The 12,877-nt window shown below is 28.5% G+C and overlaps 1 long non-coding RNA gene across 1 annotated transcript in view; it reads left to right on the forward strand.

Annotated features, from left to right (window-relative positions):
* The window catches only part of LOC124887364, a 15,411-nt gene extending 5,758 nt beyond the window's left edge, over positions 1–9,653 (forward strand). Inside the window, exon 3 of the long non-coding RNA XR_007044967.1 lies at positions 9,494–9,653. This is a non-coding gene — a long non-coding RNA (uncharacterized LOC124887364). The remainder of the gene's footprint in view (positions 1–9,493) is intronic.
* Positions 9,654–12,877: the final 3,224 nt, after the last annotated feature.

Below are 12,877 nucleotides of genomic sequence, written 5' to 3' on the forward strand. Positions count from 1 at the left end.
ATATTTGAGAATTGAGAATTGAGATTTGAGAGAGAATGAGATTTGAGAGAGTGAAAATTGTGTGAAAAATGATTTGAAGTTGTAGGGTATTTATGGATTTTTTTTTTGGATTAAAAAATATTTTTTAAATTTTTTTTGTTTTTTTTAATAAATGGGCCCAAACTAGCCGCTTGGACCCAAAAACGGCTATATAGCCGTTGGGCCAACGGCTAGTTTGGCCCAAAAGTCAAAATATCTTCTTTTTTTTTTTAAAAAATTTATTCGGGCCGGGTTAGCTGGACCCATTTTAAAAAATAACCGACTCGGAATCCAAAATCCTAAAGCCCTAGAGCTTATCGGGCCGAATCAAACCGAGCTGAGTTAGTTACGAGGGCCCGACCTGGCCCACTTGACACCCATACCTCACACCAATCGATTAATATTACACTGCCATGGATATGAAGAATGTATCACCGGCTACCGTACATCTATGAGTGACTGTTTTGCTCAAATTTATAATGTAATGAATATGGGGCAGCTGACATGTGATCTTTGTGTATTTGTTTTGATGTTGACTTTCGTAATTATTATTTTTTGATTTACATTCCTTATCAAAATCAAGTTGAATACGAAAATAATCTTTGTTCTTCGGTCATTACATGTCAAGTATTATATATATATATATATATATATATATATATATATATATATATATATGGATTATCTTTATCATTTATATCAATACTTATTATTGAGTATATATTTTCTGTATCTAACATGTATTCGTCTACATTTAGTAAAGTTTCTTGGAAGTCTTCTATTAGTTAAGAATTTCTAGTTCTATTATTATTTCTTTTAGGACATATATTAGCTAAATGGTCTATGCTTCCACAAGTATAGCATTCTAATTTACTTTTATAGTTTCTATCATTTCTATTTTTCCTAACATGTCTATCTCTATTTAACCACGGTTTTTTAGCTTTTGATTTTCTTAAAAAGTATTGTTAAGAGATGTCCTTCTTTATTCTGGATACAAAAATATAGTCCGATAACAAAATATGATCCTATGTTTAAATCTCTTGCTAATATTTTATTAACATTGTAAATTGGGTTATAGAATTTATTGCATGTATTTAAAAAACTTATTTGTGCATTTTCTATGTAATAATTGTAAATATTTTGTGATCCATTCATTTGGGTGGCTGTTATAGGTCTTTCAAATACTTTTAGTAAATGAGATTCCTTCTTATCTTTTATCTTTTAGTATCGGCCACATATGTCTAGGCCACGTAGTAATCTTTATGACCACTGCTTTATCTAGTTGTTGCCTATAAAAGGCATAAATTTTGTAGAAGGAAGACAGTGAGAAAAATCAATCAACCTCAAAACATGCTTGAAATGTGTAAACTCTTCCTTCCAACAAACCTATCCAAGTTAGTCTTTTTTGTATAAACTCAATATTAAGTGTGTTTGAATAAAAGCTCCAAGTTTTCTATTCAATCTTAAGGGGGTTCCCGAAAGGGAAACCTCTCTCCTAGTTACTTCATGTAAGTTCATATTTACATATTTTTTCCCGCAAAAAATATTTATATTTATGTTCTTATGTCCATGTTTAAAGTTTTTTAACATGTTTTTGTACATCATGTAAATTAAATTTTCGGTAAAATTATAACCCTTAGTATATGGTTAGCCTCTTAATTTCTTAATAACAACGGTGGATTAACATGTAAATTCCTAGGAACTCTGGCCCCTAGTTGAAATTACACCTTATAGTGGAGTTATCTTTTAACACTCTATATTTCTTTTCGAGTTAAAATCTAAGATCTAAGTAATCGAGGCGTTTTAAAGAAGCTATTTTGTTATCCTAAGTGATTTAAATTAAGGTATTTTTTGCTTAGCTTAGTTTGATATTTCAATCTACTATTAGTATAGGTTATTTCTAATTCTACTTCTTGTATATTTTCTATCAGCCTAGATTGTTCACTAATTAATGTTTTTTTTTATAATATTTAGAGGTTATGGTAATTATTTCGTCTGTTTCTTTAAAGTTTAGAATGTTTATTTCTAGGTTTCTTATTTTCTTTATTTAACAACTCTAGTTTTTCTACAAATTGTTTCCGAATTTTTACAAGTTGATGTTTATAAGTAAATTCTCTATAATATTGACGTTGAATTTCTCTAATATATTTAATATATCTTATAGGCATTTATTATCCTAATTAGTAAGATTTTTTACTAATACAAGCACTCTGACACTGATTTAACTATTACAAGACATAAAGTGGGCATCCCCACCTGACGGGTTTTAATGATTTTACCGAAGATACAAATCATGCTAGAGGATATTTAGGATCAAACTATTATATATCTCCATCACTCAGACAGAACCCAGATCAAATACCTCAGTATAATTTACAAAAAGAGACGGAAAAGATTATTTCTGCAACCATTGTTCTTCTATGACGGAGAATTTCAAGAAGCTAAATGCTCAGAAGGAATCACTCCTTATGGAAAACACTAGATTAATAAAGCAGGTACAACTATTAGAAGCAAGACTCAACTATCAGACAAATGTAAGCAAGACAGATACAAAAACACAGACTCAGATACAGAGTTCTCCATCTCCTCAAAAAATAGATAAGAAGGGTGTGCATTTCCCACTAAATGCTCAGAAATCCACTGTACCAGATGTTGGTACAGCTAGTCTGATTTAAACGGTGACCGATAAAGACAAATCAAAATCGTTAATGGCTGTCACTTTACCAAAAAGTGAAGATGAAGGATGTTCTTCATCAAAACACAAGTTAGCAAAATCAGGTAATAAGATTTTAAAGAAGACTTTAATATCTAAAAGGAAAAATGAAACGATAGAGACTATAATTAAACAGACTTTAGACAAATTCTTTAATAACCAGACACGAGATAAACATATGAATGGACAACCAGATGGACAACCCACTACCAATTCAGACAGAACTGTTCCAGAAATAAATAATGCAGACAATAATCTTCAAGATCAGAAGAAGATGATAGTATTGCAAGTCATCTTGCACATTTCCAAGATGATTAGGATCCACACGAAGACGATGACTCAGGAATGAGTTTGGGCTAACGGTCTTTCTCCTATTATTTCTATTTTATCTAGTATAGATATTATATTTTCTAAATCTTTTGGACTGTTTATTATTCCTATCTTATCCATTCCTTTTCTAAAATTATAAAACTGGGTTTCTATACTTATTAGGGCATAATCTTTTTTTATATCTGTTAAACATTTTTGTCCTTTTGCATTTAACAGAGTATAATTTCTAAATTCTTTTAGGTTTTCTTTTACAGTTTTGTTTTCTTTTAACAGGTTGTTATTTTGGCATTGATTATTTTGGCAATCTTCGCAACATGGTTCGATAAGATTTTTTTACTAATACGTTCCTTAAGCCACTTTATTCCTGAAGTATTATTTTCTAAATCTCTCTCACAACCTTGTATTTCCCAATTTAATGCGCTTACTAAGTTTTCACAAACTGGTCTAGATGTATTATATGATTTATGTAATCTATTTGCTTCTAATAACCTTTTCCTACTTTCTTCTAAATTATGTTTTCTAGCTATTATATTATTTCTTTTTCTGATTTCTCTAGTGTCGGCCACATATGTCTGAGCCACGTAGTAATCTTTATTGATTTTTTAATGTCTGACCATCTATCATCATATATTGTTATTAATACTTTGGATCCTAGATTTTTTCTAGTTAAACCTTTTATTCCTATAACAATTAAACCCATATGCATCAGTATCATTTTATCATTTTTTATATGTCTTAAAGAGTTAGCATTTACTAAATCTAGTATTTTTTGCGTAGCTTAGTTTGATATTTCAATCTACTATTAGTATAGATTATATCTAATTCTACTTCTTGTATATTTTTTATCAGCCTAGATTGTTCACTAATTAATGTTTTTTATAATATTTAGAGGTTATGGTAATTATTATATATATATAATAGTTCCGCGAGGCCCGTACCAAACTCAAGATATAAAAATAGAAATTTTAATTTAAAATATGATTTATTATATACTTTTTACTTTATAATTAATATAATCTAATGATATATCAAACATGTCTTATTAATAAGTTTTTCTAATTATTTAAGTTTTTAATGACGTAATTAGATAATTATTGAGGAAAAAAGTATTTGTGAGGAAGAAAGTATTACCAGAGAATTCGAATATATTAAAGGACCATAAACAATTCAATAATTTATAAAATAATATGATTTAAAATATTTAAATAACTATAATTTGACAAAGATTATAAATAAAAAAATATTTATATTTTTATGATTTTGTGAGTATCTAATTGTTTACTTATATATAGAAATAAATTTCTTTTGATATTTATTGAGTTTTAATTTCGTCCTTTATTTCATGTAGCAAGAGTTTTTGCATAATTCATTTTTTTCATCTTATAAAATCATCTAATACAACAAAATATTTTAATGGCTTCAAGTTTATATTATATATTATAACCTTAATTTTGAGGTTTTACACAAATTAATTTCATTATAATCTATAAGGATATTAAATAATAATTAAACCGCATTAATAGATTACTCAATGTAGTCCATTTACTTGTCGTGTTGATGTTCTACACCCCTCCCCAACCCCAAAAGAATATCTTATTCATCCTATTTTATTTATTGCTTTTTTTTTCATGTTTCCTAAGAAAAATAATATATTCAAGGTGTTATTTGTTAAGTTACCCTATATATTACTCCCCCATTTCATTTTATGTATCATATTTTGACTAAATACTGAGTTTAAGAAATAAGAAAAGACTTGATATTTTTTACCAATTTGTCCTTTATTAAAATAATATATTATTATTATTTTTAATTAAGTGGGGCCTTATAAGTGGGACCAATAAGGGTAAAAGTGAAATTGTGTGTTTAAATAGTTTCCAAATAAGAAAAGATGACATTCTTTTTTAGATAGACAAAAAGAGAAATGATGACTCATAAAATGAGACGGAGGAAGTATGTATTTTTTGAGAATTTTATATTACTAATAAGAACTATAAGAGTGTTGTAATATCTCGAGTTTTCGAGTTTTAGAAGTTCTGGAAGATATGCCTAAGGGATTGTCAACTGAAGTGATAACGATTCTGGCAACGGCCCGTTGCCAGACACAATGAGTCCTTGTACGGAGTCGTTGTCACAGAAGTGAGGGATCCCAAATTTTAGCTTAGTGGTGACGAGTCCAACATACGACTCGTTACTAGTCCTAACGAGTCGTTAGGTGGACCCGTCGTCACAACAGAAAGAAATTTATAAATTAAGTCCCTGACAACGACTTCTCTCAATGACCCGTTATCAAGCCCAATGAGTTGTCAGGATGGAAGTCCTTGTCACAACAGTAAGGGCCCAAGGTGTAGAACCTCTGATAATGCCTCCAGGCCAAGACGCATTATCTGACCTAACGAGTCATTATCTCAGTCGTTACGACTGGCATCAGCTTTTTTCTGCACGTTTTAAAAAGGTCTGTTTTGTCTTTTCTCATTCTTTTAACTCCTAACCCACGTCGTTTAGGCTTCTCCAAGGGTGGTATATAATAAGTCTAAACTTCCCCAAATTTCTTATTAAGTCACAAGATAAATTGAAATCAAGAAAATGGGCGATTATTCTTCTCCAAAGCCAAGTTAAGGTTTCTAAACTTCAAGTTCAAATTCCAAGGATTTCTTCAAGACTTCCACCTCTAGGTATGTGAGATTTCATCAATGGTTTCCTTCCATCCATTGAGTCCCAGTAACTTCTCCATCTTCAAGTTTAAATTCCCCTCTAAGAATTAGGTTCCAGGTCAAATATGAGTTTACTTAATCCCTTCAGTTTGTCTTTGTAATTAAACCATGAGTATATGTTTTTCTTAATAGGAGTAGCATCTTGTCATACTCAGAATCATAAATTTCCTTTTGTTCTTAAATCATTGAGTTTGGCTTGAATTATGAAATTTCCTGTTACGATCAACTTTCGTTATTATCATGTTCAGCTTGCATTAGTCAAAGCTGGTGGATTATGAACAATCGATACCTAGGGACATATGTATATATCAATTTATATATCTTTGAGCACTTCATATTATCCATAGTTAATACTTTCAGAATGACATCATGATGAGAAATTTAGTTTACTTTTCAGTGTCATTTAGTTGAAAGTATTACTTAGCACCGAGTGAACGCAGGGATGACGATTCACCCGTCAATTAGGCTGAGACCGTTAGTAGAATTCCCTAAGTTCAAGAATTATGGCGCCACTATAGGATAGAAGGGGTCACCCGTCAGTTGAGGCATAGCACCCTAGTCCTTTGGGACCTCAGTTTAGTAGATCCACGCCAACCAGTGTTGGTACCCTAGCAAGGTACTAATACTCTTCCAATCGAGGTTACGGATTGGACCCTGATTTGCTTAAATTGGGATCTGTCGGTTATTATTAACTCCTACAGTCCTTAGTTCATGTTCAGTGTATGTCCAGTTCAGATTTACTTGATCGGGTATTTAGTTATTCAGTTATCCAATTTTATCCAGTACATAGTTATACTTGGTTTTGCATTCAGTTTATATGTTCATGTATTCATGTTTAGTTTATACCGGTTTGATTCTTATCTCTCATACTCAGTAAATTCAAAGTATTGATCACATACTTCGTTGTGCTATATTTTCTCATAATATAGGTTCTGACACTTAGTATTCGAATCACACTTAGCATGTTTTTGTACCACTCACCAGCAGTTTGGTGAGTCCTCATCATTCGGGGACTAGTTATCATTTATTTATTTTAGCATTTCATTTTATTTCAGTCAATCAGAGTTAATTAGTTGAGGGCTTGTCCCAACAACTCAGTATGATTTAGAGGCTTTCAGACAGTTGGATATGTTTTCAGTTTGTTGAGTATTTTAGACGGTATTATTGATTCCGTTATCATTTAATATCAGTTTACTTTCAGTTTAGCTTCTGCCCAGTATTTTGTAAATTTTCTTCAGTATCTTAATGCATGTCAAGCCATGGATTATCTTGGGGGTCATTTGTGGCTCTAAAGCACCATGTTACAATTAGGAGGCAGTCTTAGGTCGTGACAAGTGTAGTTGAAAATCAATGCAAATTTTAACTTTGTATTGAAAATTATTTGAAATAATTTTTTTGAGCTAAATTGATTGTTAATCAAAGATGAAAGGAGTTTTAACTAAAAGGTAATTTCATAAGTGACAAAAAGGGATCAATAATGAAAGTTCAAGTGGAAATGGTCTTAACCAAAATAATAAGGGCTAAAATAGAAATATATTAGAAAAAAACACTATTAATTGTCATGTGTGATAATCTTGTTTAACCAAAAAAGGTGAAATACCTGAAATACCTAAAATATCAGTGTGAGAACTATCAAAATTGATATCCTCTCTTATATATAGTAGTAATATATGATAAATTTAGGTCCTTTGAATTAGAAGGATTTGAAGGTCAAGATAATTTTGTGTTTGTTGGCAAAGATTGTGTTTCTTTATTGACGTGCCAAAATGTGATTGACGGAGATGCTATGACTAGGATTTATGACTTGATGCAGAATTGGATGATTTGGGAGTGTATTGAATTGGGTGTTGGACCAATTTTGGGTGAAAATATGGGCCTCTTTGCTCCAAAAATGATCAAATAATTTTGGACTTGAATAAATTTAATTGAAATTGAATTAAAAAAAGTGGTTCAAATACTTTCTTGTCCATTAAATTAATAAATGCTTCTTTCGTCCTAATTAACATTATATATATATATATATATATATATATATATATATATATATATATATATCAATTATATAAATAATTTAATACATGTATTTAACTTCAATAATTTTATCATAAAAAGTATAACAATGATATTGTGAGAATATATAATTAAAAGAAATGCGATAAATGACATCAAAATATATTTTTGTGTGATTTAATGTAAAATAACTAATTATATTTAATTAAAATATTTAAAAACATGATAGGGGAAGATAGCCCCTCTCTTTTTTTCTTTCTTTCAAAAATTGTAAATTAAAATACAAATTTATTTTAATAAATTTTTTAGGGCTTAAGAAGCATAGACAAATTAATGAAAGAAAAAATGAGTCAAAATTGAATGTTAACAAAGAGAATGTGTTATGATTCAATCTCGCTCGAGACTTGACTTGTTAGCGATTAGAGCAATTAACAATTAAGAAAAACTAATATTAACTTGCAGAAAATGAGCGAGGGCGAACTATGGTTGTTTGTGAACGTTGTTGAGAGCTAGGATCGTTCTACCGACGAGACTTAAGTAAACTGGAAAATTTTTAAATAAAGTAGCAAAGAAAGCTTAGAGATCAAGCAACTAATCAATATATATATATATATATATATATATATATATAAAGGAGAAACATAGAGGAGGTGATGTGGCACCCCTCTATGGCCTCTATTAGCATTTATCCTTTTTTCTCCTTTTTTTGAAGTTTTTTCACAGTTTATTTAATCTAATAAAATTTAATACTATTTATTTCATAATTATATGCTCTTAATTACTCATTTCTTTTAAAGTTTTTTTGGGGTCTTTTTTTAAGTTTTAGAAGTGCAAAAGTCATTTGAGGATCCAAATCCGTTACTCTCACATTCTTCCTCACATTATATATATATATATATATATATATATATAAATAAAGGAGACTTAAAAGTATGAAAATGCACGTTTACTTCCAACTGAAACACCTCAACAAATCAAGAGTCACCTTTTAACTATACACATAATTGCGCCTCTTCAAAATTATATCCGTTACTTGTAACCAAGCATCTTCAAATTTACTTACATTTCTCCCATTTATTTTTATTTTATCGGTTAGACTTTCCAGCTTTATATAGTCAATTCTTTCAACCCAAACGGATAATCAACTTCTTGGTTAATGTTTCTAAGAGAAGATGGTAATCATGTGCAAATCATTTTTTTTTTCTTTCCAAATCACTATTTTCTCTCTTTTAATTTCAATGCGTGTATTTTTTATTAACAATCATGCTCCACAGTCAAAAAGTGTAACCTTTTGAGAATATAAGATATTTTTGTTGCCGCAACTAACATTTTCTTATGAGGATATTTTTTGTAGGTTAGGATATTTAATTTATATATTTTGTCTATCATGTCTTTTCGTAGGTTCTTCATTCATGTTTTTATGTAAGCTTCAATTAGTATAACATTTCTGCATTTTCTTTGACGAGCACTGTTATGACTTATGAGATGTTTCTTTTATATATTAACAGTAAAATACAAGTGTTTCTCTTCTTCTTTGTTGTGGTGCCTTTAGAAAATTCAATAGTTTTTTTTAGTCCTTTTAATATATTTTTGTGTTGAATCCTGCTAGATTGATGTATAGATATAGATTTAGTGTCATTTAGGATCGGATTATAATGATACTTATAATACATGGATCTTATTTATTTAAATTTATCTTTCATTGGCAAAGGCAAAATCTTTGTGCACGAAAAATGGAGGCACAACACACTTGACAAGATGCGCGAATACAGTACCTGGTACTGTTCCTTGATAAAAGGTAGCCCGCTCCTTTTAGATATTTTAAATGTATTATATAACAAATTTAGTGTCTATGTATAATTTTCTTGACTCTCTCTCTATATATGTATAACATAAAACAAACATGATGAATTTGTCTCATATGTACTCTCACATATTTCTGTTGTTGATCAAATGTATTTTTGTTATAACATAGTAAATAAATGTGATGTGAATTGAAGCTGTCATTATTTACAATTTAACTAAATTCTATAAAGGATTATTTGATATGGGAATGAGATAAATAAAACTATTCAATGGATTGGAATCTCCTATGAGATATGTTATCCCAATCATTTATATATATGAATAACTTATCCCATTATTATAGTATAAATAGTGAGATAAATAATTTGAATCTAACTAATACTTATATTAGTATCGCTATGTCTAATACCAAATAATCACTAATGTTATAAGTAATTTAAAGTTTTAGATTCAAGCTATAGCTACTTACCATTAAATAAATTATAGCACTATAAAGTTAAAATGTTTGATTAGATATAATTTACTCCATACCAATTACATAGTAGAAGGTTCTTCTTCCTTTTTTTTCTCATTTTTAAGGGGCATTATTTTATTTTAATAATTTCCCATATGTGCTAAAATAGATGATTTTATAAGATGAATGATGAAAATATTGAAGTACATAGAAATAAATAATTTTAATATGAGAATCGATAGACATATAAATGAGAGCTACATTTTGAATTTTTTGGACTACTAACATGAACAAAAATGAGAAAATAAAGTAGAAAAAAGAAATAGATGAAGTAGAAAAATAAAAAGAAGTAGCAATAGAAGAGAGAGGGAGAAAAAGGAAACAAGATAATCTGAGATTGGAGCGAAAAAGTATTGACTTCACTAAAATTAAAAATTCTTTAATTAGAGGGTCAACTATTGAGAATGAAACTTAAAGAATGGGAATAGAAAAAATAATTTGAAGAATAAAAATTAAAACTCAAATATACATTTAATTTTTAATTATACTTTTCTATTTTATTTTATTAGAAGAAAATAAGAGAAAATAAAATTTTAGATTTACTATCTAATCATATAAAATAAAATAAAATAAAATGCAAATATGTTTATTTTTCAATGTTTTGTGATTTCATTCATATAGAAAATACATTTTTATATACAAGCGTTTGAAAAGATTTACTATCTCTATTCTCTCAATTATATTAATATTAATAAATTTAAATCAATAAATATCTTATTATCGCGCGAAGCGCAGACACATTCTCTAGTTATATGTTGCTACAGAATATAAGGAAGAGGGAGGAGGTTCCTTTACAAATGAGTAATAATAACTATTTATAGAGTAAAAATTAAGGTTTTGACCAATTGTATTCTAACAACAGCTTTGTAAAAAATTTACGCCTTTGTGAGTATGCTACCTATCCTAATTTATTAGTGAGTTGGCTAGTATTCTCCTAGCCCTATTTTGCAAGAGCTCATCCACGTTTCTGAGGCCTGCCACTCTTGTCCCCTGCTTGCCTATTTGTGCCATGTCACTAGTGGTGACAGATGGGAGCTTCCTTATCCCTTCGAGAGGAATCTCCTGTCATGGCGCTTCCGAGGGAGACCTTTTATGATTATGGTGTTTGTTGTGGTGTTTATGTGCTCGATTGACTCATCTAAAATTTGTCACGTCGCTTCTCCAATTTTACCCATACAAAGTTCAAGCATGAGATTTTGGTGCCCAAAAAGCCAAAATTTTTTAGGCTTCTTTACTTATTTGTTCGGGAAAAAGTTTGACATTAATTGCTATCATTTATTTTCCTAGAGATGGACTTTTCCTATATATAGGGTGAATTTTATTATTTTTATTTAAACAATTGTTATTAATTGAGGGTATTTCTTCTTTACACTTTAGCGTGTATTTATTTGAGATCATTTTACAACCTTATCAGAGCAATTTTTTTAGAAATAAGATTAATTTTTTAATTTGATATCTTTAATTTCTTAATTTATAAAGTTTGACATTAATTGCTACCATTTATTTTCCTAGAGATAGACGTTTCCTATATATAGGGTGAATTTTATTATTTTTCTTTGAACAATTGTTATTAATTGAGAGTATCTCTTCTTTACACTTTAGTGTGTGTTTATTTGAGATCATTTTACAACCTTACTAGAGCGATTTTTTTAGAATTAAGATTAATTTTTTAACTTGATATCTTTAATTTCTTAATTTCTAAATTAAAAAAGATAATTAATCTTATGCTGACTTGTCTCTACGAATGTGTAAAATGTGTGTAGAGCGATTTTTTTAGAATTAAGATTAATTTTTTAACTTGATATCTTTAATTTCTTAATTTCTAAATTAAAAAAGATAATTAATCTTATGCTGACTTGTCTCTACGAATGTGTAAAATGTGTGTTGCATGTTATGTCATACCAACCATAAAAAGGAAAATGTTAGGCTAAGTTATTTGTAATAAATATCATTTTTCAATAAGTTACAAAAATATTATTTGTTCATACCAATAATACTTTTTAAAATGATTTTTTGAGGTAGCTTTAGTGCTTTGAGGTACGACTTTACTATTTCTGGTATTCGGTGCAATTTTTTATATTTGTGTGACTTTTGGCCTACTTTTTGAAGTATGACATAGTTTTCATTTTTATTTAATTATTTTTGAAAAAATTATAAAAAATGACAAACTTAAGATCATAATTATAATAAATAACAATATTTTTTTTATAATTACATTTTATAACAAAAGTAACATTTTTTTGTCCATTAACTCTACATATGCATATTTCACTCTTTCTTTCCAATTTTCACTCAATTATTTTACCTCTCTCCAATTTACCAAAAAAACAAACTTCACAAAAATCATCTTTATTTTTTCGCATGTAGATTTCTAAATTAGTAGATTCCTTTTCTAAATCAAACTTAAATCTAAAGATTATTATCGTCATGATCTTCAAAATTTCAGAATCAAACTTAAATCTAAAGATTATTTATTCATAAAAAGATTATTATTCCTTTTTTTTTTTTTGCATGTAGATTATTTTTGCATCACTATTTTTTTCTCTCTTATATCTCTAACTTTTTTTCTTGCTAGTTTTTTTTTTCATCTTCTTTTTTTTTTATTTTTTTCTTTTTTTTTTAATTCTGATTCTTTTTATTTTTTATATTTTTCATTTCATTTTATTTTCTCTCTTCTATTTTTTTTTTCCTTTTTCATTGTTTCTTTAGTTTTTTTATTTTCTTAATTTTTCCTTTCTCATTTTTTTTTTCTTTTTCTATTTTCGTTTTCTTCTT

The sequence above is a fragment of the Capsicum annuum genome, chromosome 9 (assembly GCF_002878395.1).
Source record: "Capsicum annuum cultivar UCD-10X-F1 chromosome 9, UCD10Xv1.1, whole genome shotgun sequence".
Taxonomy (NCBI): Eukaryota; Viridiplantae; Streptophyta; class Magnoliopsida; order Solanales; family Solanaceae; genus Capsicum; species Capsicum annuum.